Genomic DNA, 24,900 nt, shown 5'->3' on the forward strand with positions numbered 1-24,900 from the left:
TTTTTTCTTCAGTAGGAGGCTTGCACATGTTTTTGTTAAATTGGGATATATACAAAAAACACTCAGAGGAGTCCCTGGCACGTAGCAAGGGGTAGCCAATATTAAATGTTATGTTATGCTTGTTCAGAAATTAAGACTTCAAGAAAACAGTCTGTGGCTGAGTAGTATCCCACTGTGTAAATGTCCCATAGCTGTTTTATCTACTCACTGACTGGCAGACCCGTGGGCTGCTTCCATATCTTGGTGATTGTAAATAATGCTGCAGTGAACATGGGGGAGCATATATTCTTTATAATTAGTGTTTTGGGTTCCTTCAGATATATTCCCAGAAGTGGGATTGCTGGGTCATAAGGTAGATCCATTTTTAATTTTTTTAGGTATTTCCATACTGCTTTTCACAGTGTTTGCACCAATCTGCACTCCCACCAACAGTATGAAAGGGTTCCCTTTCTCCACATACACGCCAGCACTTGTTGTTTGTTGATTTATTGATGATAGTCATTCTGACAGGTGTGAGGAGATATCTCATTGTGGTTTTAATTTGCATTTCTCTGATGATTAGTGACATTGAGCATCTTTTCATATGTCTATTTATTTTGGCCATCTGTATGTCCTCTTTGAGGAAATATCTATTCATGTCCTTTGCCTGTTTTTTAATTGGGTTATTTGTTTTTTTGGTGTTGAGTTGTGAAATTCTTTATAAATGTTGGATATTAACCCCTTATCAGATGTATTGGTGAATACGTTCTCCCACTTCATGGGTCGTCTTTTTATTTTGTTGATGGTTTCCTTTCTTGTATAAAAACATTTTAGTTTGATGTAGTCCCATTTGTTTATTTTTTCTTTTGTTTCCCTTGCCTGGGGAGATGTATCAGATAAAACATTTGCTACAAACATTGTCTGAGATTTTACTGCTTATTTTCTTCTAGGATTTTTATGGTTTTGGGTTTAATATTTAAGTCTTTAATCCATTTTGAATTTATTGTTGTGTGAGGTGTAAGAAGATGATCTAGTTTCATTTTTCTGCAAGTATCTGTCCAGTGTTCCTAACACCACTTACTGAATAAACTATCTTTAGCACACTGTATGTGCTTGCTTCCTCTGTCAAATATTAATTGAGTATAAAGGTGTGAGCTCTTTATTCTGTTCCATTGATCTATGTGTCTGTTTTTATGCCAGTACTATGCTGTTTCAATTACTATAGCCTCACAGTATAGTTTGATATTAGGTAGCATGATTCCTACAAATTTGTTTTTCTTTTTCAGGATTGCTGTTGTTATGCTGGGCCTTTTGTGGTTCCAAATAAATTTTTGAAATATTTGTTCTAGTTCTGTGAAATACAACATAGGAATTACATTGAATCTATAGATTGCTTTGAGTAGCATGGACATTTAATGATGTTAATTCTTCCTTCCATGAACACAGTATGTGCTTCCACTTATCTATATCTTCTTCAATTTCTTTCTTCAGTGTTTTATAATTTTCTGAGTACATGTCTTTTACATCCTTGGTTAGAATTATTCCTAGGTATTTTATTCTTTTTGAAGCAATTTTATCTTTTGTGGCAGCATGGATGGACCTGGAGAACATTATGCTAAGTGAAATAAGCCAGTCAGAGAAAGACAAACACCATATGATTTCACTTATATGTGGAATCTAATGAACCAACTGAACTAACAAACAAAATAAAGGTAGACTGATAGATAGAGAACATGATGACAGCTATTGGTGTAGGCGGATTTTACATGGTGGAAGGATGGATCAAAAAGGAAAAAGGACTCATGGACATGGACAACAGCGTGGTGATTGCAGGGGGAGGGAAGTATAAGAGGGTTAAATGGTAATGGAAAAAATACAATTAAAAAAATTAAATGTCATCCCTTTTTTCCTGCCCTTATTTATTAAATTGCTTACCTTGCTTTTTCCATTCTTCATGTAGAAGAGACTTCTAGACATAGTTTCTCTTTCAGTTTTATAAATTTTATTTAAAAAACAGTTTATCTCCTTAAGAACATAAGTTACTATTAAAGACTTTAAAAATATGTGTCTTGTTGTTTAATGAGTATAGATTTTCAGTCAAAAGATGAAAAAAGCCCTAGAGATCTAATGTTCAACAGTGTGTATATAGCCAACAATACACTAACGTACACTTCAAAATTATTAAGAGGGTAAATGCATGTTATGTGTTTTTATCATAATTTAAAATAAAATCTGTGTCCAAATGGTCTATTGATTGCAAGTGAGTCTCATCCCTTCATTAAAGTAAGTACTACAGCAGAATCTCTTATCAAAAATCTCCAGTAAACTAGAGTCACAAAGGTACTTGCATTGCTGGGGTAACACTAGCAGCTGTAATGAATAAATTTCTAATGTCTCACAGATATTACACATTTTGAGGCCCCTTTCTTGCTCACATGGTGCTTCTGGTTGGCAGGCAGCTTTCTTGCAGGTAGCGACTTAAGAACCCAGGTTCAGTTCATCTGTAGTTCCACCTCAATTAGGCCCCCATTGTCATGTTCCTCCAGCCAGGTGGAGGAGGCAGTAGAGGAAATGGAAGAAATTGCAGGTAGAAAGGCATACCTGCTTCTTAAGAGACCTAGCTGAGAAGTGGCGAAGGACACTCCTGCTCACATTCCTTTGGCCAGGACTCTCATGTGGCCACACCCACACGCCAGCGAGGCTGGGAAATCTAGACCCTGGCTCAGCAGCCGCGTTCCTCACCTCTGCCACAGCACTTGAAAACAGTTTTTAAAAACATATTTATTCTTAATTCAGACTTTTCATAAAATTAAATTTTCTCTCTCTTCAGTACCATAAGTGTATTTTGCAAAAATACTGTAAAATTATTTTAAGATTCTTTTTTAAATAAATTTTGTTTACTTTTGTTACATCCTTAATTTCCAAATATCACACTTTCAAATGGAATTTAAAATTATTCAAGAATCACAGAATTCATTTCTAGACTCTAAAACATCAAGAAACAATGTTGACAAAATGGCCTCCAATATTTTTTCTAGATATAAAAACTAACTATTATATACCATGCCCACAGCACATGTTGAATGTATAGCAGGAAAAATGTCAAATTCCAACTTAATTCATATGGAACACTCACCTGTTCAAACTTCTGCTCTTAACTTTCATTTTGAATTCATAATGCAGACTCATAATGAAATAATTTTCCGATAAAGTGTTTTTAAAAAACACTTTAAACAATATTTTAAAAATCATTTAGTCAGGGGTTAAAACGGAAAAGAAAAACTCCTGAGTTGGCATTAGAAGTGACTAAGAAGTAAAAAGTAAAGGGGAAAGAGCATCACAAATATGTGGAGGGATAATAGGGTTTCAACTTCTTCTTTTAAAAAGAGATTGAGACGACAATTTGGATGAATCATCTGAATTTGCACATCTTATGTGGTCATACGTACTTTTGCATTATCATCATTATTGCAATGATTAGAAATAATAACCACCAATGATTAAATAATAGCTTACTGTGGGAACCTGGAACTATTCCATCTGGAATGAAACTGCTTTCTGGGAGAGTTGGACACAATTAAATCACACACACACATAATCTCGTACATAATGAGAAGTGTGCATTGTGCAACTCAAAAGCAATAGTCTTGTGTGGAATAAATGACATTTGCCTTTAGAATCCCCATCGCTGCCTTTTTAAAAAGACTCATCTGAATCTCTCTGCTCTATGCAGGCCTCTCTCCACCTCCTCCCCCACTTCAAGGACCCAGTAGCTATCCCTAAATCAGTCTCTTAGGTTTATTGATTAACTGGCCTATTAACCTGCTATGAATGAGTTTCTGTCAATGAATCTCTTCAACTAGGCATTTGTTTTTGTTTTTGTTTTTGTTTAATCTCTAATTGCCCATGGAAGGAGTTGTAAGGAAGAGGAATTTCAGGCATAGACAAGCAGATAAAGAGGTCTTTGTGGAGTTAAGGACACTCTGAGTCCCCTGCCAAGGGTATCTAACCTGCAGCTCATGGGCCACATGTGGCCTAGGATAGGTCTGAATGTGGCCCAACACAAAATCATAAACTTATTTAAAAACTTTTTTGTTCATCAGTTGTTATTAGTGTTTGCATATTTAATGTGTGGCCCAAGATGATTCTTCTTCTTACAGTGTGGCCCAAAGATTCCAAAAGTTTAGACACCCCTACAGTATGCTCAGTCTGAAAGAATTACTTATTTTTCTGTCTGTTAAGTGGGAAGAGTCTTTTTTGGGTTGTGTCCTTTTTCCTGGCCTTGAATAAACAACAGTTTTTGACTCAGAAGGATTCCCCTGATAGGAAGAGCACAGGTCTCCTCAACTATGTTACTCAATGGCCCCAACAAAGGGGTCACTTCTATGTGGCCCCAAATCGGGCCAGAAACTGAGGCCTCCTGTTTATTCATATCCCTGCTCAGATGTCTTGGAGGGGTCAACCATGTGGTCAATTGGCTAAAAAGCTCTTGGGGAAACAAAACAATCCTAGGAAACAAGTCTGAAATCAAAGAGTAAAGCCTATTGAACAGCAAAACATCTCTGTATAGGTGCAAAATCAACACGGTCAGGCTTTCTGGGAATGAGACCTCAGTAGGACCTTATATTTTGTTAAGACAATTCACATCCAGCTATTCAGTGGATCAAATGCTTTCTGGGTTTGGCATGAAACTCTATAGACCAGAGCTATAGACCAGGTGGGCCTGGAACTTGGATATCAGACATAGCCAGTGAGTGAGCATACATCTGCCTCAACCCACGGTTAAACAATAAAGCCACTACCATATCCAACCCATACATGGCCTGACTTCAGGTAGACTTTTTGCCTCTAGCTGCCTCACCTCATGCCTGTCCTCGCCCTTAGATGTTACTGCTCTGTTCCAGTCTGCAAAACTATGCCTGGCACATTATCCTAGCTACTTTCTTGCCAGTCAGAGAATAGGGAGATGACAGCAATGACTACTTCCTTAACCCTTGAATGACTTTCTGCTCTTCTGGGGAAGGATGCCAGACTCTGGCTCCCAGAGTTCTATTCCCAGCACATAATAGGGTCATAGGAGAAAGAATCTCATTTTTTACCACTAATGGCCAGGATGGAGCCCAATCTGTCCTCAGGGCCCCTCTGCCTCCTAGTACTTCTCCCTACTCCCTCCAGCTCAGCTGTGCCCTTACCTGTCAACCCCTGAAACACCCCTTCCCTTCTTCTTCCCAAGACTCCCGGGTATAGATTGTGGATTCCCAGAATGTTTTCTGTAATTCCAATTAGAATTTAATTAAATATTCAGATGACAGCTTCATTTTTTACCTGTTATATCTTCTATGTTGTTTTCTACTTCTTAGTAATAAAAGATTTAAGCAAATTAAATGTGATTCATTTTATTTGCTAATTAATATTACATTTATAGTATTATTATAGTTTTTTAGACTGAAAAAAAAGTCTTCACGGGAGTTAGTCCTGCAACATGGGCTCCATAGGTTTTGGATCTCATGACTCTCATCTTTGTAATTTGGATCAATCATTTTAATCAACTTATCAATGGGAAAATAAACCAAGACTTTCCAAGAATTCCAAAAAAAAACAGTGTTTCCTTTTTTGGTTTTGTGAACATTATCTTGGAGCTTTTAAATTAAACAATGGGATGAAATTTCAAGAGGAATTTGACAATGAAGACATAGTCTTTGATACTTTTCTGACTTCTCTGGCCCCAAAACTCTCTATGCCCTAAACTAAATCCTTTGTATTTTAGGTTCTGAGTCCAATCCTGCTTCTGGACACAGGGATTTTAAGAAGCCTGAAAAAATCAACCTGCCAGCCATGCTCTGTCTGGACACATTCCCTGGTTCTAAGCCCTGAGTTCTGACCTAGTTCCCTATAAGCTATCTCCCATTTCTTCCTCCCACTTCAGTAGCTAAACTCTCACCTCTACCCTTGTTTTCATGAAGCTTCTATCCTGGTGTTTTTTTTTCCATTAGGGATGTATTTGACTATAAGCAACAGAAATCCCAAAAGTGATTTTACCATCTTTTCTTTTCTTTTCTTTCTTTTCTTTCTTTTCTTTTCTTTTCTTTTCTTTCTTTTCTTTTCTTTTCTTCTTTTCTCTCTCTCTCTCTCTCTCTCTCTCTCTCTCTCTCTCTCTCTCTCTTTTTTACAAGAAATCTGGAGGCAGGGTGTTTAGGGCTGGGATAGGGCCGCACTATGTCAAGGACCCAGCCTTATTTTCTTTTCTTGTTGTACCACCCTTAGCGTGTTGCCTTTGATCCCTGCATACTGAGGTAGCATGCAGCATGATCATATTCAAGGTTGAAAAACAAAAAAGAAGAGAAAAGATTCTTGCCTATAATATTTATCCCTATTTATCAGCAAAGCAAAATATTTCCCAAAAGTCTGCTCCTTACTCCCAACAGACATCCCTTAATGTTAGAATTGGATTACATGGCCACCCCTGACTGCCAGGGAGGGGAGCTGGGGATGATTTTGGGTAACGAGCAATGGTATGTTTTGTAGTTCCCACAATAGTTATTCTGGGCTTAGGATCCTTCTTGCTCTTGTTCTTCTTGGAACTAAAACAGTGCTCTGAAGCCCAGACCCACAACCAGCACAGTGCTACCCACTTCCAGTCCTTTCTACTGACTACCGGCCCACAGTTTTCTACTCATTGCTCTGACGTGACTGCATGGCTGTTTACTCTCAGGAGACTGACTGAACAGCTTTCTATCACTTTAGTGGGCTTCATCTTCAAAGCACCACTCTCTGCCAGGTGCATGGTCTGAAACTTGGACACTCCCACCCCCACCCTTTAAGCCAAACCAGTCAGTAGGGCTGAGCCTGCATACTCACCCTCAGAGGCAATTCAGCATTTCAATCTCGGACTGCCTTCACTCTTATGTTTCTGGGAATATATGTGATTCGTGATAAGCCCTCAAAAATGTGTTTATTTTTTAATGAATGATGAATGTCTGTGTCTAGCTGATAGACACAGAGTAGAGTGAGAGACAGTTGGGCAAAGTCAGAAATCTCGAGGAAACCATCCACAAGCATTCTTTGTCCTGTGTGACACTCTGAGTACACGTTTCTACGTGATGAAAATTTACATCCGGACAATTCGTTCTTCGGTTGCTATGCTGCTTAGAGAATGCTGGTGGAGAAATATTTTTCTGCCCTTTCTTGGAAACTTAAGGAAAGAATCAAGCACACATCCTCACATTACACTGAAGCTAATAAGTTTTTTTGTTGGCCTTCCATGCATGCAGTTTTAACGTCCCTGATGTTATGAACCGTGATATATAGACATGGATAATCGGTGGCAGATGTACGTATCTTCTCTTCCAGAATAAGTTTCAGGAAATACGATCTAACGAAGGAGCAGGAAAACATGCACTGATATTTAAAGGCCACGATCCCTCTGGTTAACATTTAAATGAAAGGAAGTTTTTGTTACACCAATAAAAGCATAAAATATAAATTTAAAAGATGATAAAACTATTTAGGGAAAACTTTTTTTTCACTTAGAGTTTTGACAAATACTCTACATGGACAAACCTTCAAAGAGAGAAATGCATAAGAGGCCCTTGTGGTTTCCCATTATTTGTTGTGGTAACAGCAAAGAAGCTCTGTTAATATGTATAGCTATTACTCATCCTACAGAACCATGATATTCTAATTATAACTGTTACTTAGCATTACTATCACATGCATACACGTATCCAAGACTGAAGCAGAGGAACAGAGAATACAAACTCTTCCGACTACGTGGAAAGTCCTGTGCTTCCCTTTGTCAATTTGGGTGCTTCTAGGGACAAAAAAACAACAGTTTTACAACAAAGGTCATTACAAAATTACAAATACCATATGTCACTGAAGAAACTGCTGGTAGTGACTCACCTTGCTGTTTACCAGGTTATTTTAGTGAAAAAAATTCGGTGAATGAGTTAGACAAGTACATGCAGGAATTTGCTATGAATCTTCTAGTGTGAGTCTTCTCAGAACTTAACTGTAATGGTGTAAGTTACATTCTCATCAACATTTTTGAAGGGAGAATCAGACTCTCAAAAGATAGAGTCACTAGAGGAATTTTCTAACTTTATTTATTGACCCATATTATAGGTGCTTATACTTCTAACATTTTATCTTCCAGAATTAATCTCATATTAATAAATGGGAACTATGGAAATAATTCCATGTGCCCATTTTCCTCATGTCCCTGATCTTTGATTTTTTTCTTCTCAGTCAGAATTTCTGTCTGAATTTGTAGAAGTTAGGTATCAAGTAGCTTACTAGTGATTGACCCTTTTGTTTTTTGTTTGTTTGCTTTTTAATATTTAATACTCATATGGTAAAAAAATTTATTGTATTTTTTCCATTATCAGTTATCCCCTTTATACCTATGCCTCTCATACCCCCACAGTCGCCACCCTGTTGTCCGTGTCCATGAGTTCTTTTGCAATAAGGCTTCCGGCCAAAGATTCTCACTCAGCTGCACAAGCTTGGGCAATCGGGCTGTGTGGGAGGATGAAGCTTTGGAGATCCCTATCTCTGGGCACCTCCTGTGGTTTAATAGTCCTCAGGCTTTGCCTCGGACTATTAACACGTCACAGGAGGAAAGCAGAAGTTGACTGCAAAGATACTTCCCTTCTTGGTTTGTATTCCAAAGGCCTAAACCACCCCCACACCCAGAAGTCTCTGCTGGATTCCCTGAAGGGAAAAGAGAACTCGGTTGGCCTCTGCGGGAAAAGGGTGCGCTGTGAAGAACATGAGAGATGTCTGTGCACTTCGCGTTCTCCTGCCCTCCCTTTCCTGGCAGTGACCCTGCGGACTGGCCCAGCATTTCCAGCTCAGGAAGACTTCTGTGCCCACCGGGTGCATGAAAGCAGCAGGGGTCTGGACCTGAGGGGCTCGGAGAACGGAGGCAGTGGGCGCCTCCACAAAACCCAGGGTGGGTGGATGACTCAAGGGACCTCCCCAGTGCCTGGAGGCTACCGAAGTCTCTGTACTTCCCCGACGTGGGGTGTGGACAACAGGGGAGGGGAGCCCCAGGAATGACTGAGGTTGAGTTTCTGGTCTACCTTGTAGATGGGGAGACTCCACGTCAAAATTAATTCAAGAAAACAGGAAATACGAGGTGTTTTGCTTATTAGAGTTGGAGGATTGAGACTGATAGAACAACTGAATGTAGATGCTAAAAAAAAAAACACAGAAAGGAAGATCTACCTCCTTCCTGTACTGAAAAAAGAGTAGTAGTCCCTTCCACCAACAACTGATATCCTTTAGGTAAAATTCCAGTTTTGTTTCCTGCAGGGAACCACACATAAGAACTAGCAGTGTTCATCTGAGAATGTGATCTTGAAATACATAGGAAGCATTTGGTTTACCAGTGTACATTCAAATAGACAGTCCTATCACTGCTCAAACCTCCCTGTTCATTTAAGCCATCATTTCATTCCTCCCATTCACTCTTTCCCTGAGCTCACACACAACGTTCATTTCCTGAGCATATTCCTGTGCCTTTAGTATCGTAAGGACACTCAGTGCCCAGCTTCTGCGCCAGGCTGCACAGCCCATCAGAGAAGGGGCTTTGGAAGGAATTATTCTTTCTAAAGCATTGGTATCTCCATTATTTGTTCAAGTTCTAAAATACAGTATAATAACAAGAACCATTAATAAAAATAGTAACTAGTTCCTATCCAGGATGAGCCAGCATTAATACCAATATGTTTCTCCCCCCTAAAAAAAAGTGGTTAAAATGGATACTGAAGTTATTGCTGAGGTAGAAAGGAAAGGGGAAAGTTTGTCACAAGTACTTTCTATTTTTTATGGAGGACAATTACATATTATCCTTAATATTAGCCCATAGTGAGTAAGCAAAGCCACACACAAAAAATCATGGCTTCAAATTTAATTTATTTTCAATGGGACTCTGATCATTAGAGCAACAGGGCTCTCCTGGGTATTTAAAAAAAATTGGGGAGATAGTCTATTATAGGTAGATATTCATTATATGTAATATTCTTAACAAAAGGTAGCACTATAGCTGTTTTATGCTTAATTTCTTTTGCCTAGTTAAGGACTAATTCATGTGTTTGGAGACACTTTCTTAAAATTTTTTAGAGCAGTTTTAGGTTTCCAGAAAAATTGAATAGAAAGTACAAAGTTTCCATACATCCCCTATACTACCACCATACCCTAAAGTTTCCCCTATTAGTAACATTTTGTATTAGTGTTACATTTGTTATCATTAATAAGGCAGTATTGATACATTATTATTAACTGAAGTCCATAGTTTACCTTAGGGTTGACTCTTTGTGTTCTAGATCTACCTTATGGGTTTTGACAAACCCATATATAATGGTACGTCTCCATCGCTACTGTATCACACAGAATAGTTTTACTGCCCTAAAGTGCCACAAGTACCCCCTGCTCCCCCTCCCCCTGGAATCACTGTCTAGCCTGGTGATAGGCATGTCGTTGGTGCTCTGTTGGTCCTGGTGGACAGTACTGTACAGAATCGGGCTCTGTTTTGTGCTGAGGTTGGAATTACTGGGAGAAAGGTGTCATTCTCCAGGTAGGGAACATTTTTTTTTAGTGGTTTTAGTACCTGACTTGGTCTTTAAATTTACACATTCACTCGAGGCAAAAAAAAAAAAAGCAGAAATAACTTCAAAGGCAGAAATAGTGTTATATCTGAACACAGTTAAGTTTTCCCTTGGAAGGGAGCAGATGAATAAGTCAGACAAAGGTTTTTATTTTATTCCTGTATGTATTTAGAACAAGACATTCTTCTTTCATGGAGAAAGCAATAGAAGCACCTGTATAGATAGCTATAATATTTAAATGTCACTTAAAATATTTTTCTTCTCTGCATAAAATTTTTATAACAGACCCTTACAGTTAGTAAGTTTTTGTGGTAGTTTTATTCAACTCCTTGCCTTTAGGTAGAAACACCCATAAGACATTCTCAAAAGTTGTTTTTCTTTCTTTTAAGAACTACTGTAGATATACATTCTACAAAGTTCCAAATTCATTTCATTCCTTGATACCCTTATGATAAAAAATCTATCTTAAGTACACTAAAATTTCATTATGTGATTATATGCTTATTTCTGACCTCAATCTTAATTTCTAGGGTGAAAGAACCCTATCTTCTATATAACAAATTTTCACAGATGTTAAGATGGTTGATAGGTATACTTTTTTTTTTTTTTTGCCTCATGGATAAATGATTCTGGCTTCTTCACCTTTTCCCATCAGGTCTTACTCTCTATTCTTAAATTATCTTTATGGAAATGATGAGAAAACATGCAGCATAAGAATGACAACGTAGCATCGCGGAACTGTCCTCCAGTGTACCAGGCCATTTTTAACTTGTAATCACCCAAAGTGGCCACCGTGTTTTCTTCCAAGGAGGACTCTACCTTAAAATATCTGAGTTTCTGCTTAACATATAATTTAATCAATCAGCTTGAACAACTACCTCTATGAGCACAATTTGTAAAACACGGTATGGGTTTTTTCCTTGTGAGGTTTATCATTTATTGGGAGTGACCCAAACCATAAAGAAGTGGACATACTTGTTTGGAATAGGCAGACCTTGCAGATGACAAACATTCAGAGAAGGGAGCCTTCCCTTGCTGATTTGGTGGGGGGGGGGGGGGGGGGGGGGGTTCAGGGAGTGTCCTGGAGGGGGCTGGGAAGGTGGGACAGGACTTGGATGGGCAGGGAGGGGAGGTGAAGATAGTTCAGACCGTGAGAACAGCAAGAAAGAGCAAAGCCACAAAAGCAAATGCCACACAGCAAGGAAGGAAAGATGAAAAGGCAGCCAGAGTGAAACAATGTTGAGAAGTGGGAGCAGAGAAGGCGGGGGTTGAGAAAAGCTTTGAAGCCAGTTAGAGGAGCTAATTTGAGACAGTAACAGACAACAGGGCATCATTGCAGGCTTTAAAACATTCCTAACTATTTTCACCAGCCTCTTACTGCAGATGATAGAAATAGCCAGTTTGAGCAGAAAGAGTAATCTTTCGGTTTATGTATCCCAACCTAGGGAAAGAAAGAAAAATAGCTAGCTGGTTCTCAGACAACAACAACCAAGGATGCAAATACCGCTAGGAATCTGCCCCTCTGTTTTTTTTTCAGTCTGTACTTTGCTTTCATATTTTCTATGATATTAGAACCATAGTCACCAATATTTTCTGTTTTATCTTTTCCTGAGTATCCCATCAGAGAAGAATTGAGTCTTTCTCCTAATTCTAGTTAAAAAAAAAAAGAATGAACAAAATGCTGGGAATGTTTCTGGTTACCCCAGTGGGGAATGCATGCTCTCACCTATAACCAGAGTAAAGAGGTACCATGAATAGCAGCAGCCCTTAGAACCACATGGATGAGCTGGAGGCTGGATCAGGAGGAACAATTCCAGAGGAAACGTACAGTCTCCAGAAGAGAAGAGAACAGGGCAGAGGAAATAGCAAATGTCCTCTACAGTGACATTTATTGATTCTGTATTATTGTCATTCTTTATGAATAAAAAATAATGCAAAATTATTTTGAAAACTAGGAATATTGGTTAAACACAAAGAAGTAAAAATTAAAATTGCCTAAAGCTCTTAATCTAGAGATAATCAACCTGTTAATATTTTGGCATGTTATTTTCTTTCAGTTTTTCACACATCAGGACATAAAGATATCTATATCCTAATTTCTGGAACTGCGAATGTGTTACTTCATACAACAAAAGTCATTTGAAGTTGTAATTAAGTTAAGGCATTTGAGATGGAAAGGTCCTTCTTATTTATCTGGGTGTGTCCAATATAATCACAATGGTGCCTACAGGAGGTAGACAAGAGGGTGAGAGTCAATGAGAGACATTGGGAGGTGCCATGCTGCTGGCTTTGAAGATGGAGGATGGGGCCGCGAGCCCAAGAATGCTGGCAATCACGAGAAGCTGGAAAAGGATAAAAACAGATCCTCTCCAGAGCTTCCAGAAGGAATGCAGCTCTGCCGACACCTTGATTTCAGTCAGCTGGCACTGATTTTGGATTTATGACCTTCAGAACTATTTGATAACAACTATGTGTTTGTTTGTTTGTTTTTTCCAATCCTCACCCAAGGATATGTTTGTTGATTTTAGTGAAAGAGGAAGGGGGGGTGGAGAAAGAGAGAGAGAGAGAGAAATACTGATGTGAGAAACATTGATCAGTTGCCTCCCGCATGTACCCCCACCAGGGATCAAACCCACAACCCAAGTATGTGCACTGACTGGGAACTGAAACAGTAGCCTTTTGCTGTATGGGACAATGCTCCAACCAACTGAGCCACCCAGCCACAGCATAACTTTGTGTTGTTTTAATTAACTGAGTTTACACTAATTTGTTACAGCAGCAACAGGAAGCTAATGCAAGGAATGTATGTGTATGTCTGAGGGTTTGGGTTTGCTTTTTTTTTTTTTTCAACAAAATCAGGATCGTACTGTACTTAATATTTTATAACGTGTATTTTTCAAAATAAAAACATAGTAATTTTTTGTTTTGTTTTAAACAGAAAAATGATATGGTGAAAGTGGTCCTGGTAGTACCAGAAGTTGGCTAGGAATATTTTGTAGGGTGTGTCAAAGGGAGAAGAGAGAGGCTAGCAGGAGCTAAGCCCCCAGGCTTTTGCAAATCCCTTGTCTGAGATGATGAAGATCTTGAGATCAGTGGTAGCAGAGAGAGCGCAGTGAAGAAGTGACAATAAGGGGCATTTGAAGAGCATGACTGATGGGACTCAGCGACAGCACTTTGGTGATGTCATGTTTTTGGCACAGCCTTGTCTCAAAGCACATAACTGAACAAAAGTTCCAGTGATCAGCAATTCATCTGTTTACTTTGTTTGTTTTTCCATGACATATTTTTCTAATGACTTTTCGCAATCAGTTCAAAGAATCCTACAAATGACCATGAGGCAGCAAAGGGAGAGAATCGTTTCTTAATTCTTTCATCAATTCCCTAGATGAACTGCAAATTTTGAAAAATATATATATATAATAGGAGAATCTAAAATTGTTTTTGGTAAAATAATGGACTTTGAAAGTTCTAATTGTTCTCACAAAGCACATTTTACCTATACATTGCATATATACATTTGGACCATAAAGCCTGGAAATCTAGATTATATTTTATTTTTTTATAAATTGACTTGATTACTATTCTTCTGGGGTATGCTAAAGAGATTCATGTTTATTCAATGAAAATCTGAGACACAAATCCTCTGAAGCAAAGAATCACAGATGGCTGTGCAGAAGTCAATGGAAAGACTGCCTTAATGCACCACATTCATTGCAATTTTGCACAGTGCATTGAATTATATGTGGCTGATAAGGGACAGTACATTAAACATATCATGTAATGTATATGTCATTGAATATATCATGTATTGTAATACCAATAAATAATTTGTTTTATATATATAATATACAGGGTCTGGCAGAAGTTAGGCCTGCTTATTACCCTGGCAGGGTAATAAGATAGGTGTAATAATTTATAGTTTTAATTTGAACATTTCACTTAAAATGTGATATGGTATGCTTGAGTGTGATACTGTTATGTTACAGAATCACATGCTTATGATTTTGTAATAAAAGATTTTGTAATAAAAAGGGGGCATTATTTGTGCAGGACCCTGTATGTGTGTGTGTGTGCGTGTGTGTTTCCAGTCTTTATTTGCTGTGTCATCTTTATGGCCACCAGGTGCATATTTACACCTTTGAACTTGGGTGATGTCCCTTCAATTCAACAAATATTTATTAGGCAGCTGTTATGGACTGAATTATACCCCCTCCTGACAAATTCCTATGTTGAAGCCCTAACCATCCCTCCACTAAAGCAATACTTGATGGAAGTGCATGCTCTTACCTGTTCTTTCCCATTGTCAACAGTCAGTTTGCGGGGTAGGGTCTTTAAAGAGGCAGTTAACTTAAATGGGATTGTTAGGGTGGGCCTGAATCCAATATCAATGGTGTCCTTATAGGAAGAGGGAATTAGGACACAGAGAGAAATGACCATGTGAAGACACAACAAAGAGGCGACCATCTGCAAGACAAGGAAGGGTCTCATAAGAAATCAAGCCTCCTGACACCTACCACTCAGCCTCCTGGACCTCTAGCCTCCTCCAGAACTGTGAGAAAACATAAATATCTCGGGACTCCCCATGATTCAGCACAGTGTCTTGAATGTGAGGGGCACTCAGCATCTGTCTGTTGATTTAGCAGTGACATCAGTCTTCTGCTTTCAGCATTCGTTCTGCCTTGGAACCCTGGAGTCATCTCGGACTTTCTCTCCTTCCTGCCTTTGTCCAGTTTGTTGCCTACGCCACCAGTTTTTCCAAATGTGTTTTAGTTCCCCTCCTTTCTTATCACTTCATTCCTGGATTAACAGAACCAGCCTTCCAGTTACTTCCCTTACTCTGGCCTATTCTTCAAAAGGTTGCCAGATGTTTCTCAATTTTGTCTCTTATCATCCTTTAATTTGGCAAATATCACTGAACTTTGATATGTACAAAACACCACACATGGAGGAGTCAGACACGCACACACAAAGTTATAATACCAATGTGCAAAGTTGGGGAGAGCACATAGGTGCAGCAAATAACTTTATCCAGGGAAACTGGGGACAAAAGAGGAGACAGTTGAACTGTAATGTATAGGAGCAGGCCAGACAGAGAAGGGCAAAGGACATTCTAGACAGAAGGAATGGTAATTGCAAAGGACTCAGAGTTGGGGAAATGGCTGGTGCATTCAAGAATGAACTTCATCATATATTCTGCTGCATTGCTTCCCAAACCTACAGCTTGGTCTCCAATGGCCTTCATAACCTTTTCTTTTTGTTGTTCAGCTCACTAGTCCTCAACAGACCTCTTGAGCTCTAGTAAAACCATTTTATCCATTGTTTACTAAAAGTAGCCTGCTACTTTCTGCTTGGTACATTTGCTATGCCATCCCTTCTACGCCTGGCAATACCCCTCTCTGAAGGAATACTTGATGAAAGTTCACGTTCTGTCCTGTCCTTTCCCATTACAGACATTTTTGAAATGGGCATAACCTTTTTAGTTTATTATTTGGCACTGAACATAAGTCACTTGTTTGTTCACTTAATAGGTATAGCTAATATCACTATTAGTAGTTCAGTTATTGAGTTCAAAAGCAGCCTTAAAAGTAACACTCTGTAATATGTATGCAGAGGATTGCTGAGTTCTGATTGGCTATATTCCTTCATGGTGTGATTGTGAACGTCAGAACACTCACAAGGTTGTGATAACTGCTCTTGCATAACAGTCAGTGTTTGTTCTAAGTCAATATCTGGAAATGTCCAGTTCTACAGATTTTTTAAAAAATGCCCCCCCAAAAGCTTACTCAATAAATCATCTACTATAACTTAAAAGTATATATATTACAAAGAATATGTAATACTCTATTTACTACATATTTACAGTCCACACAGCATGCAATCCCACGTGTGTGAAAGAAGCAGAAATGCCTTTTTAGTCAAAGATCTAGTGTTCTGTAGTTAAAATTCGACTGGGAGGGGTGAGGTGTGTGTGGCATGGGTCATACCAGGCCCTCGCCTCACCTTGTATCACTGCACCTAACTCTATTTCTCTCCACGGCATTCAGATGCTAAGTGCCAGCTGAGTCTCATTTCTTTCATGAAGTCATCCTAACCGGCCCCAACCGTAGTCAATTTCTCTCTTCTCTTAACTCGTACTGCATTCACTTTGTATCAGAGCCGAGTACTTTATTGTTCTCCGGTTGTTTCATGTTCCTCTGTCATCAACAGTTTCTTAAATGCAGAGGTCCCTTTTTCAATTAAAATTAACTTAATATTTTAATTAAATAATGAATGCTTTGTGTGTTGTTTTCCTCAACATTTTGCTTATTTAACTACATAAATATTGATTTAGTTCATTAAATTTAATTGCCAATTAAAAAATACAAAATCATCATTTAAAAATAAAAAAATTAAAGAATGTACCATAATCACACCACTCTGCAACAGACATTTTTTGTATTCTTGTATTTCTTTCTAGATTTTCCTATATCAAGTTTTTTCATGAGTTCATATTGTGCATAGTTATAATTTTTTAAAGATATTATTTACTGATCTTTAGAGAGAGGGGAAGGGAGAGAGATAAAGAGGGTGAGAAACATAGATGTCAGAGAGAAACATCGATTGGCTGCCTCTCCTACACACGCCCCACCCTGGAAGAACCAGAACCTAGGCATGTGCCCTGACCAGGAATTGAACTGGTGACCTTTTGCTTTGTGGGATGACACCCAAGCAAGTGAGCCACACCAGGCAGGGCATATTTATAATTTTTTATTGGTTAACATATTATGAACATCTTTTCATATCAAAAAATTATTCTCTAGAAATTATCATTTTCTTAATCCCATCACAGTATATTTAGGGGATTTCTAATTATTTACCATCATCCCACAATATCCTAGCTAATGCTTTATTCTTATTCCTTGAAATAAATTCATAGAAGAGAAATTGCTTAATCAAAGAAATGCATATTTTTAAGGTTTAATGTCTATTGCTAAACTCTCCTCCATGATTTATACTTCCACCTGCAGGACATGAGGGTGTGTTCCCCTCCTTGATAAATGGGTATCATTTATGTTGATAAATGGGTGGGGTCATTTTTAAAAATTAGAGACACCAATCACCCAGACTTGGACTGAACCCACAACCCAGGCATATGCCCTGACCGGGAATTGAACCAGTGACCTTTCGCTTCATAGAACAATACCCAAGCAACTGAGTCACATGGGTTAAAGCACTACTGATTCTTTCTAAGTTAATAATTCTTTATTCATTCTACATGTTTATATTACATGTAGTGATCCTTGGTCTGCTTGCTGAAAAGGAATATAGCATTTAGAAATGAAACAAATATTTTATAAATAACTGAGCCATAAATTAAGACAGTGATAACTAGTTTCAAAGGTAATGTGAATAGAAGCTATCTTAAAATGAAAGCTATAGTGTAATCCTAAGAAGTCTCTTGGGAACAAACAATTTGTCTCATTTTTCTAAAAATAGGAAGTACTAAAAATTTCTCCTCTGGGGAATAGAACTATGAATTTAGGATATGAAACCTTCCCATCCTTTAGCTGTTGGAGTATTCAAAATCTGGGAACTTGTAGCAGAGATGAACTCAAAACCTGGTGTGGATTTTCATAGTCTCAGCACATTTTAGAACCTGTTTTCTCATTTAGTATGAACAGGGAAAAATCAACACTAAAATTTCTGAGAAGAGTTTTAATGTTTCTATCCATTCATGAAAGTGTGTTTTGTTTAAAGCTACCTCAGGGCTAGGTGACTAGATGGATGCCTCAGCCTGTTAATTTAATTTTACAAGGATCCTGTTCAATTATCAAAAGATCATACTAAGTTATTAATGTACAAATCTTCTCATGTAAATAGTAATCATTAAAAATTAGCATAGCTTCAAAAGTTACTGATTTGAAACTTCATTTAAAAAATATATCCCATAATTCTTTAAAAAATTTTTTTCTCCCCATGATTACTGATGGAGCTAGAACGAGTTTGTAGCTCATAAATCATTATGTAGTGGAAAGAGCGTGTGAACAGGGTCTGAATTTATAGGTTCTAGTCCATGATCTTCCAGTAGCAGTAGCTTTTTAACTTTAGGCAAGTCACTTCATCTCCAGGGGCTGTAGTTTTCTCCTCTATAAACCAAAAATCTGCCTCAGGTCAGCATTTCTCAGTGTATTCTGTGGAAAACATATCTTGTGAGATGTTCAATTAGAAAAAGCATTTCTAATTGCTTTTGGACTGGACTCCATATTCTAATAGTGACTTCCTTGTCTCCTTTATCCACTAGGCCATATGCTTTTTGAGGGCAGGAATCACCTCCCATATCTTTCTTGTCTTTGTATTTCTAGGCCTTAGCTTGAGCTCAATAAATCCTTGTGGAATGAATAAATAATTTCATGATGTAAAGGAACTGATGAGAAAATGCTTAAGTACTTTCTCAATGACTGCAAGTTACTTTGTTTCCTTTTCTAATTAGTTTCGGCCAACTTAATCACTGAGAGGAGAGAAGGTTGGCTAAGAGCTATCTAAAAATCATTGGTCTATTTTTAAAGGAGATTTCAATGAAGTCAAATTTTCTTCTTTGTACAGTAGTATCACAGTCTAGTAATAGCATTTGATGACAATAGGGCTTTGTTAGGTTTGGCACCCAAGTGTGTCTAATCTCAACAAATCTGGTCATAAAGGAAATGGGGTAAAAGGCTCTAGACAGATGTGTATAAATTATCACTTATGAAAATAGTTTCATTTATTAATTTTAAGATATTTATTGAGCAAGGTACAATAATAAATAATACCTTATGGTACTATTTATGGAAGCTATAAGGATGAATATATTGTTGTATTACATTTATTGGGGAAGATGACAACTTACTGAAATAATTATAGTTAGAAGTAATGAATGATGAATTCCACAAGAAAGGAACAGAGGCCATAGTAATGGGTCAACAGCACCACCTTCATATAGAAGAAATAACATTATTCTGCACAAAAATATTGAAGCACCTACTTGATTTATGCAAAAGTGGCTGTTTCTTAAGTACAGATAGATAGCTCAAGTGTGAAATGTATCTCATGACTGTATGTGTGGCTCTAAATACATTTTGAAATAGACTGTGTACCAATTTGGAACATATTGTGCAAAAAAAAAGGGCAAAACCATTTGAAAGTCCTCAAGAATATCAGAAAGAAGCAATGTAATTTGCAAAACCAAGATTTGGCCCCAGGACAGAGAAATGAACACCCTGGTTCGTACAAAGAGAACCAAGATCTCAGAAACGCACATTCAATTCTTTATTTGGGAAAATTCAAGATACAGGTACTTTTACTTAGCAAGCAAATGGGAAAACGTGAAAAAGAAGTATTTACTAAAATTAATTCCAGGTCACACTCCGGACTTTTCAACTGCTTTAATGCTGTCAACAAACTTGCTTTGCATGTAGTGGCACAAACATGATTTAATTCTATTTTTCTTCCCTTAATCAACTTTAGAATAAGGTCAAAATAAAGATATAAATTAATTTTTACAAGTCAAGCCTGGATCAAAATAAGCAGTAACGAGTAATTTAGAGCTTTGAGATAAGGAAACGGGCCAACACCTTACTTCTAAAGAATTTCAGTAAGGAGGTGCCAGCTATTAAGAAAGCAAGATAAGCAAATGTCAAAGTTTAAAAGTACTTCAAGATAATGGACATGTCCAATTTTTAAAAGCTTCCCAATATAGTGCATGCAACTGCAGACAGTTGTTGGCCAAAATGGGATTTCCTTAAAAAAATGTAAAAGGCCTCACAGACTGCAATGACAGTGGTCCTTTAGGTGCCTAAGACAACATCTGCTGTGCTGCTGGAGTCCTACAACCCTCCTGCATAAAGGTGCACGCCTGTAGGTCCGGGACTTGCGGCTCAAAGCCTCGGCGCGTCCCAGGGTCCTCGGACAGAGGCCGCTGGGCCTGCTTCCGAGGGAAGGCGATTAGGGGGTGGGACAGTGCCGGGATTTTCCGTCCTCACTCATTCATTCTCTGATTCACAGGTTCCCGAGGTGACTCCGAGGGAAGCAGGGAGGAAAGGCGGAGCAGGGAGGACCGCCCGGACTGGGTGCGGTCCGGCGCCCGCGGGGAAGGTGAGCAGGCGGGGCTCGGGGCGCGGGCAGGGGGCGCGGGCAGTGGGCCGGGGCTCGGCAGGGGAGGGCGCTGCCGCCTGCGCCGGAAGTGAGTGGTTGGCGGCGGGTGGGGGCCGCGAGCGGCCGGGCACGAGTCGGTCAGCCTGTGGGCCGCCCGGCCCGCAGCCCCGCCTTCTGGGTCTCCGCCGGACGCGGCCGCACTCGGATCCGCCGCGGCTGGGCTCTGCGGCCGCCCCGCCCGACGCGCGCTCCCGCCCCGCCGCCGCCGCCGCCCGGTCCGTCGGTCAGTCAGTCGCGGAGCGCGCGGCGCGGGAGCTGCGGGCGCTCACGGCGCGTCTCGGGAAGGAGCGCCGCGCCTGGGGACGAGGCGGTGGCGGCGGCGGCTGGGAGAGCGCGAGCGGCGGCTGCCCGGCCCGGGGCCGCTACAGTAGCCGGGGCCAGCGGAGGACCGAGCGGCTGGAGCGGTGAGTGTCCAGCCTCACCCTCGCGGCCGGCGCTGGGAACCCGCCGGGCGCGGGGCTGCGAGGCACTGCCGCCGCTCCCGTCTCCATTTTCCCGGCGCCCGGCCCCGCCATCCGGGCGCGGTGCGGATCGCCGAGCCTGGGGCGGGGTCGCGGCCGGGGCTGGTGGGACCTCGTCCGGCGAGGGCAGCCCGCTGACCGGTGGACGGGAGTCGGCGGGGCCTGGGCAGCACCCTGCGCCCCTGGGGGCCGCGGCAGAGGGAGACAATGAGGTTTAGGGCCGCCTTGGAGGGTGCGGCTGGGCTCCTCCGAGCGGCACGGGGAGCTGGTGGCCCGGGACCGCGGGGAGGGAAGGACTCTCCCCCGACCGGCTGCAGAAGGCAGTGATTCGGTGTCTGGGGTTCCTCAGGTTGGGCGCCCCCCCTCACTCCGTCTTTCGCATTGGAGTTCAGTGCAGAGACTTAGAAAGGTGGGGCACCTTCTATGTCTTCTTTCTAATTAAGCAGGCTGAGAAGTAATTGCTCCGTTGCTTTTGAGCCCCATTTCATCCTTCTGTGTGTATTCCCGCCGGAAATCCAAACTGCAATTCATGGGTGGGGGTGGGGGGAGAGGGAGGCAGTGTGATCCCATTGGGATGCCTTCCTTCTAAGACGGTTTGAAAGATGTGATCTTCTCATTCAGACAGTATCTTAGGGTGTCCCCACAGTGGGAGCTGGGAGCCGCATAAGCCTTATTGCTTGGAAGCACGACGACGTGGTTCAGGATGAATTAAGAGCTTTTTGGAAGCTATAGGCGTTATATCAGATGTGTGTGGTGTGTGCAATTCTTACATTCTGTGGGAAGAACAGTCGGGGAGAACTGGAAGGTCTTCACTGTGCCTCCCAGGGAGGGTTGATGTCTGCAGCATTTCTCTGTGGAAATGCGGAGAGCTGTCTGTGTGTGTCAAGTCCACTGTAAAGGAACAAACAGTAAAGGTGACGGGTCAGGGGTGGGGCGGAATCAGGTTATGAAACGGGTGGGACCGAGTCCATGGGGACATTAAATTCAGCAAATATTTGTGAAATACCCACTGTCTGTTAGGCAAGGAGGGGGACACAAGTGAGCCAGACCTGCCGCTCACAGTGGTGGTGGAAGGAGCTCTTTGAAGCCGGGAAGCCAGCGGTTCCACGGAGCCCTGTAATTGGTTTAGCAGTGTGACGTCGGATGAGCTATTGAACTCTCCATCGGTAATGTGGGAACAGCACCACCTGCTCCCCTCCCCAGATGGTCGTCTAACAGATTAAACCAGATAACGTGTGCAAAGTGCCTAGCACCTTGCCTGGCACTGAGGTTTTAACGAATGTTCATTCCTTTCTTCCCTCACCCACTGCCCTTGGGATTTTCTTAGGGGAAGGAGAGGGAAGAAGTAAACGTTAAGTAATTGTAATGCAATGAATTATATAATAAAATGTTGAAGTAGAGGTGCGAAGTAGGGGAGTGTAGAGGAAAAAACTTAGTTCAAGATTGGCAGCGCTGGGGGGAAATTGATGGAAACTGCGGCATTGGAGTGGAACCTTCAAGGATGGGTAGGATTTCAGCTGGTGTAGCTTTGGAGGGGGAGGACATTCCGAGCAGAGGTGGTGCTCTTCTTGAGAGCCGATCTGTGGAGGAAGAGCAATGAGGGGAGGGCAAAACAGACACGCCAAAGGTTTTTAGCTCTTGTTGAGTCTGACCTTCAAAGATCGTCTCTGTTATTTTGCTTTTTGTGTTGTGAATTTCCCAGAAACCAGATCTAGCCTATTCAGTTGAAGTACAGAGAGATGTCTACAAAGCTTAGCACATGATTTTTTTTGGATTAGACATTTTGTGTTACTTGGATTACTACTATCTTCTGTTTGGATTTAATAAGGAGTTATTTGTAGATAAGTCCTCTATTTGGTAGAAAAAAGCATCTGGTTTTTCAGATACAAAGATCTCACCAAGACTGTATATTAAGTAACTGGCCGAAGGGAGTGGAGTAGTAGGCACATGTTGGGTGTGTCTCAAACTCTTAATTCATATCATGTTTTTCACAAATATTTTAACACTTAATTTTCCACAGGGGTGTTTTTAACTTTTGTCTTTGAAGATAATTAAAATGGCTTTCTTTTGGTTTTGCTACCTTTGGTTCCCAGTCATGGGTAGTTATTTATCAGATTAGTGCGGTGGGTGACTCTCAGGCTATTCATAGACTTAGACACGAATCTCATGGCTTTGCCTCCATTCTCAAGTAGTTGAATGTTAGCATTGGTATTATTAACCCCACCTCTTATTTTAGGAAAATCAATATTAGTGAAACAAGATATGTGACTCTCAATTTCTTTACCTATAAAATGAGGAATATGGGTTCATTACTTCAGTGATTTTCAACCTTTTTCATCTCATGGCACATACAAACTAATTACTAGAATTCTGTGGCACACCCAAAATGCCAATTTTTGCTGATCTGACAAAAAAGTTGGTGTAATTTTGATTCAGTCACACCAGATGGCTGTTGTTGCGTTGGCTGTTGTCGGTTTTTTATTTGTCAGTCTAAGGAAAAAGAGGTCAGTGCCCCTGATTAAATAAATAGTCAGATATTGCGTAGTTAAAAATTCTTGTGGCACACCAGTTGCAGATTGTTGGATTAGATCACTGGTTTTCAGTGTGTTTTACTGAACTCTGGAATTTTGAGGACCTTCAGAAGTTCTGCAGGTGTTTGACTTAAATCTCATTTAAAAATGTGCTTTAAACAACCCATAATAATAAAAAAGTCTCTATTATATGACATGCACTATTTTAAGTGCTTTACATGTATTAATTTACTTAATTCTTGCAATAATACTAAGTTCTGTTAATATCTAAGAAAACAGGCAAAGAATACTACAGAGTGGTAGAGCTTTATAGCATAATTCTTGAGCTTGTATTTTTAACCATATTTCTACACTGCCACCATAATAAAATAACACACAAGTATTTTTTATTGTGGTAAGATATAATATTTACCATTTACCCAACATAATATTTGTCATTCTAACCATTTTTAAATGTACAGCTAAGTGATATTAAGTATATTCACGAGGTTGTGTAACCATCATCATGATCCCTTTCCAGAATTTTTCATCATCCCAAACTGAAGTTCTACTCATTAACTAGCAATTCTCCACCTGCTTTCCCCTTACAGCTCCTGGTAACCACTTTTCTGCTTTCTGTTTCTGTGATTTTAACTACTCTAGGTACTACTTAAGTCGAGTCATGCAATATTTGTTTTGTTGTTGTTGTATCTGCCTTATTTCACATAGCATAATGTCTTCAAGTTTCATCCATGTTGTAGCATGAATCAGAATTTCATTCCTTTTTAAGGCTGAATAATATTGCATTGTATGTATGTACCCCTTTTTGTTTATTCATCTGTAAGTGGACATTTGCTTGTTTCCACCTTTTAGCTATTGTCAGTAACCCTGCTCTGAACACACTGGTATGTACACATCTGTTTGAGCTTCTGATTTCAGTTCTTTTGGGTATATACCCAGAGGTGGAATGGCTGGATCATGTGATAATTGTTTGATTTTTTTTTTTTTTTTTTTTAGAAACTGCCATACTTTTTCTACAGCAGCAGTAGTATTTTACATTCCCATCAGCAGTGAAAAAGGGTTCCAATTTTTCCGCATCCTCACCAACACCTGATGTTTTCTGGGCATAAGGGTTTTTTGTTTTGTTTTGTTTTAATCACAGCCATCCTA

General features: G+C 40.0%; 1 protein-coding gene and 1 long non-coding RNA gene across 5 annotated transcripts in view; one reads left to right on the top strand and one right to left on the bottom strand.

The window, feature by feature from the left end:
- Positions 1–1,619: 1,619 nt before the first annotated feature.
- Positions 1,620–22,937, bottom strand: LOC118500020. Its single transcript, XR_004902545.1, has 3 exons — positions 22,927–22,937; positions 9,248–9,253; positions 1,620–2,716 (listed from the first exon to the last, which is right to left on the bottom strand). It is a non-coding gene; the product is annotated as an uncharacterized LOC118500020 (long non-coding RNA).
- Positions 20,838–24,900, top strand: part of RAPH1 (Ras association (RalGDS/AF-6) and pleckstrin homology domains 1) — a 94,426-nt gene continuing 90,363 nt past the window's right edge. For 2 of the 4 annotated variants that reach the window (XM_036023002.1, XM_028509934.2), the window contains exon 1: positions 20,839–21,163. The gene's annotated coding sequence lies outside the window, so the exon portion shown is untranslated. Of the gene's footprint in view, positions 21,164–24,900 lie in introns of all 4 variants that reach the window. The other 2 variants (XM_036023001.1, XM_028509936.2) reach the window with 2 other exon arrangements.

This window comes from Phyllostomus discolor, chromosome 4 (assembly GCF_004126475.2).
Source record: "Phyllostomus discolor isolate MPI-MPIP mPhyDis1 chromosome 4, mPhyDis1.pri.v3, whole genome shotgun sequence".
NCBI classification, from domain to species: Eukaryota; Metazoa; Chordata; class Mammalia; order Chiroptera; family Phyllostomidae; genus Phyllostomus; species Phyllostomus discolor.